The sequence below is a fragment of the Quercus suber genome, unplaced genomic scaffold, assembly GCF_002906115.3.
Source record: "Quercus suber isolate HL8 unplaced genomic scaffold, Cork oak 2.0 scaffold_529, whole genome shotgun sequence".
In the NCBI taxonomy this organism is placed as follows: domain Eukaryota; kingdom Viridiplantae; phylum Streptophyta; class Magnoliopsida; order Fagales; family Fagaceae; genus Quercus; species Quercus suber.
The window spans coordinates 539706-544646 of NW_027069978.1; the positions used below are offsets into that span (position 1 = coordinate 539706).

General features: G+C 49.0%; 1 long non-coding RNA gene across 1 annotated transcript; it reads left to right on the top strand.

Moving 5' to 3' along the window:
* Window positions 1–6: 6 nt before the first annotated feature.
* On the top strand, window positions 7–464 carry LOC136063452 (uncharacterized). Its single transcript, XR_010625111.1, has 2 exons — window positions 7–165; window positions 256–464. It is a non-coding gene; the product is annotated as an uncharacterized LOC136063452 (long non-coding RNA).
* Window positions 465–4941: the final 4477 nt, after the last annotated feature.

Consider the following 4941-nt stretch of genomic DNA (forward strand, 5'->3'; position numbering starts at 1 on the left):
ACCGGTCTAAACTATGATAAGGAACAATTAAAATGTAGGTGGGATGTATTAAAAGCAGATTGGAGAGTGTGGGAAAAATTGAAGGGTCTTGACACAAATTTAGGATGGGATGCAGTGAAGGGAACAATTGATGCTAGTGATGATTGGTGGGACATGAAGTTGAAGGTGAGTTGAGCATTTTATTAATGTGTAGTTAGTTTGAAATAGTTATGTATATTATTGTAATATGAGTGAAATGACAATTACATTTTGTAGGAAGTACCCAAAGCTTCAAAATTTCGACACAAAGGTCCGCAGAATCTACAACAACTTGATAGAATGTTTAGGGATGTTACAGCAACTGGAGCAGAATTCATGTAGTACAATTTTTTACATTTTTATGTAGTACAATTTAAACTTGGATTATTGGTATGTATTTTATTATCTTTTTACATTTTTATGTAATACAATTTAAATTTGGATTATTGATATGTATTTTATCATCTTTTTACATTTTCATTTTGTGCTTCATGATGATGAAAATTATTTAGATTTAATTAATATTGAGAAGAAGTCATTAATGATAATAACAAATAATTATGAGAAAAATTGCCCAAACATTATTAAAATAGTACTAATAATATATATTTATTATTATTATTATTATTAAGTATATGAAGTAGTTGATTTAAGTATGAAATAAACTCACATCCAAAAAAATAAATAAATAAATAAAGTATGAAATAAACTCCCTTATATATACATTATCCTTTTTGGTAATTTACCCCTCAAACTGCCACTTTTATAAGTGCTAGCCAAACACTCAGCTTTTTCAAAAAATACTTTTTAACAGTTTTTATCAAACACTCAGCTTTTTGAAAATGCACTTTTTCATTATGCACTTTTTGAAAACTCAACTTTTTCATTATGCATTTTTACAAAAAGCTGAACCAAACTCACCCTTAGTAACTGTGGGGCCAGAAAATTAGGTAGCCTTGGCCCACTCCAAGCTGGGCCCAAGGGCCCACGTCGAGGATGCATGAGGGGTCCGAGGATGAAAGCGCGAGGACCGACCCCCGAGGGACATATCCAAGGATGACCCCGTCCTCGGGCGTCCGAGACCTCAGAAGAACGCGAGCACCATCCCACCAAAGGGGACTTCTTGAATATCCGAGGAGCAGAGGGTCCAGTGCCACGTGTCGGCGACGGGAGCACTGCGAAGGAACAAGCCTTAGGTGAGCTGTCACCTCTGCATTGAATGCCCTCAACTAACGTCCTGGCCGTATTAATGAGGATAGGATTCTTGAACAGCACCGCCTTGGGTGTTGCAACCCACTGGAGGAACAAGGATGCGGCTGATGGGACAGGCTCTCAAGTGGTAGCCTGATTGATCGACAGATGGAGGGTTAGGATCAGTTTAGAGAGGTATATAACGTAGGGAGTTACTCCTGAAAAAGTGAAGAGGATCGGCATTAAGGAGTTCTGTAATGACCCATGCCCTCTGGAACCTTTGTAATGAATCTTAAAAGAAATAATAAGAACATCAAACTTCAGAAGACCAGTTCGATGAGCATCATTGTGCATCCCAATCCACGTTCAAGTTGATAAATTCACATGTAACCATGCAGGGCAGTTGTACCCCTTACTAGGGCCTAGTTCTTGAGCCTATACTCTATAAATTCATTGAAGGGCAAGCTAGGCTTGGGTCCACTCTCTCAATCTGAAGAAGTGTCCCAAATCTGGTCCCTACAATTGGCGCCGTCTATGGGGAGAACTCGTGCGTCAGTAAGGACAATAGCCAGGCATGGTAGGGTCAGACCCTCACCAAGGGAATTCCCATCGACATGAACCGACAAGACCCCAATGCCCGAACGACTATGGCGACACGGGGCACGGCCAGAACAAGGAGAACGGACGATTCTGAGAAGGAAGTGTGCACACCTCGCAAACCAACGAAAGCCATACGCATAGAAGCGGCCGCGTGCCCCAGGGAGGCAATAACGACCCAGCCACGAGGCCGCGGGAGGATAAGAGTCATGCCTCTCAGAGGCAGGAAGACAAGGCGGCCATGCAGTGAAAGATAGACGATCTCAAGAGAAAGTTGCGCCATGCACAACGAAAGCGACCCGAACCCAGCCTTGACTTACCCTCTGACGACGAAAGTGATGACGACTACAGGCAAGGGTCGACGACAGCCCCGAGTGAAGTTTTCTCCCATGAGGATGAGCGCTATCAGAGGCGTGGGCGTGGCAACCCCACCCCTAAGGGCTTGGGAAGCGACGCCATGAGCAGGGCACTGGACCGGCTCTCCAAGTTACCCTTTTCGCATCGCATAGACGAGGCGGAGCTCCCTCGGAGGTTCCAGCAGCTGACCTTCGCCGTTTACAATGACAAGACGGACCCTGTGGAGCACGTGAGCCAGTTTAATCAGAGGATGGCCATTCACTCTAAGAACGAGGCGCTGATGTGCAAAGTCTTCCCTTCCAGCTTGGGGCCTGTGGCAATGAGGTGGTTCAATGGCTTGAGGACGAATTCCGTAGACTCGTACAGACAGCTGACCCAGGCCTTTGGTTCCCGTTTTGTCACGAACAGTAGACCTCCTCGGCCCATGACTGCGTTGCTGTCCCTGACCATACGCGATGACGAGACCTTCAAGGCTTACTCGGACAAGTATTGGTAGATTTACAACGAGTTGGATGGCAAATACGATGATATCGCCATTAACACGTTCAAGAATGGGCTCCCGATGGGGCATGGCCTAAGGAAGTCCTTAACTGGTAAGCCCGCCACCAGCGTGCGGCAGCTAATGGACCGGATCGACAAATACAAACGGGTGGAGGAAGACTTGCTACAGGGCAAGGGGAAGGAGAAGGCTATCCCTCAGGAGAGGAGGGATTCCAGGTCGAATCGATATAACAACGCCCGTCCGAGAAGAGATTTCATAGGGCAATCTGGGGCGACAAACGCTCAGGCTGTCGGCACTGTATTTCGAGAATCGGTGCACAGGGTGCTGGAAAAGATCAAGAACGAACCATATTTCAGGTGGCCGAGTAAGATGTCGGGAAACCCTGAGAAGCGTAATCAGGACCGCTACTGCCAATATCACCAGGACCACGGGCATGCTACGGAGGACTGCAGGAATCTATGGAACTATCTGGATCAGTTAGTCCGGGAGGGGAGGCTGAAGCATCTCCTGCACCATTCCAGCAGCCAGCATGGCCAGACCTACCAAGAGCCACGGAAGGACACAGCCATGGGACAGCCCGCTGGAATGATCAATGTGATCTTGGCTGCGCCAGGAAGAACAGGCATGCGCCCCTCGCGAGTGCTGTCCGTAGCCCAGATGACCACCGGGGAGTCCCAGTTAGAGCCAAAGAGGGCCAGAAGAGGCTGTCACTCGACCCTGAATTTTTTCGAGGAGGACAAGGACGGAACCACCCAACCCCACGACGACGCTTTGGTCATCACTCTCAGAATTGGGGGCTATGACGTCAAAAGGGTGATGATGGATGGTGGCAACGCGGCGGAGGTCATGTACCCCGACCTCTATAAGGGGCTGGGGCTAAAGCCCGAGGACTTGTCGCCCTACAGCTCCCTCCTGATGAGCTTCGATGGGAAGCTGGTCACCCCGGAGGGCATGATCAGGCTGCCCATCCAAACCGGCCCGGAAGTAGTGGAGGTGGACTTTATTGTGGTGAACATGTATTCCCCCTACACTGCCATTGTGGGAAGGCCTTGGCTCCACACCTTAGGAGGTGTCATCTCTTCCTTGCACCAAAAAGTGAAATTCCCGTCTGGAGACCGAATCCTCGAGATCCGAGGGTGCCAGTCAACGGCAAGGCGGTGTATGGTCACGGCCACCTCATGCCCACAAGATACGGAGCCCTCGGCCACCATGGCCAAAAACTTATAGCAGCTAACCGCCTCGGTGGCACCAGCTGACACGGCCACCGAGGAAGCAAGGCTCGAAGGCCCAGAGAAAGTGGTCATCGACGACGACCAGGAGAGATTTTTTCAGGTCAGAACCCAACTGCCTCCCCGAGAGAAGGAGGAGTTGCTTGAGTTTCTCAAGAGTAACCTGGACGTGTTTGCATGGGACCCTTGCGATGCCCTAGGGATTGACCCATCCTTCATCTGTCACCGCCTTAACGTCAACCCTTCGATGATCCCTAGGAAGCAACCACCCCGACGCCCGTCAAAGGAGCACGCCGAAGCAGTTAAGGAAGAGGTCAATAAACTCAAGCGCACGGGCGCTATTAAAGAAGTGTTCTACCCCGAGTGGTTAGCCAACACTGTGGTGGTCAAGAAGAAGAGTGGGAAATGGAGGGTTTGCGTGGACTTCACGGACCTAAATAAAGCCTGCTAGAAGGACCCCTTCCCAATGCCACGAATAGACCAGTTGGTGGACGCAACCGCAGGCCATCCTCGGATGAGCTTCCTAGACGCCTTTCAAGGCTACCACCAGATCCCATTAGCCTTGAAGGATCAAGAGAAGACGGCCTTCGTGACGCCCATCGGAAACTACCACTACAAGGTGATGCCATTCGGCTTGAAGAACGCTGGATCTACTTATTAGAAGATGATGACGAAAACGTTCGAGCCGTTGTTGGGCAAGAAAATTAAGATCTATGTTGACGATATGGAAGTAAAGAGCAGATTGGTGTTCGAGCATCTGCAGGACCTCGGCTGTATATTCGACGTCCTCAGAAAGCACAGGCTGCGACTAAATGCATCCAAGTGCTCGTTTGGCGTAGGATCGGGCAAGTTCCTGGGCTACATCATCACCCACCGGGGGATCGAGGTCGACCCCAACCAAATCAGAGCTATCCAAAACCTAAGGCCTCCGCAAAACTCCAAAAAGATCCAGAGGCTTGCTGGGATGATCGCGGCCCTAAATCGATTCATTTCCAGGTCGGCCGACTGCTGCAAGCCGTTCTACCTCCTGCTCAACAAGTGGAATGG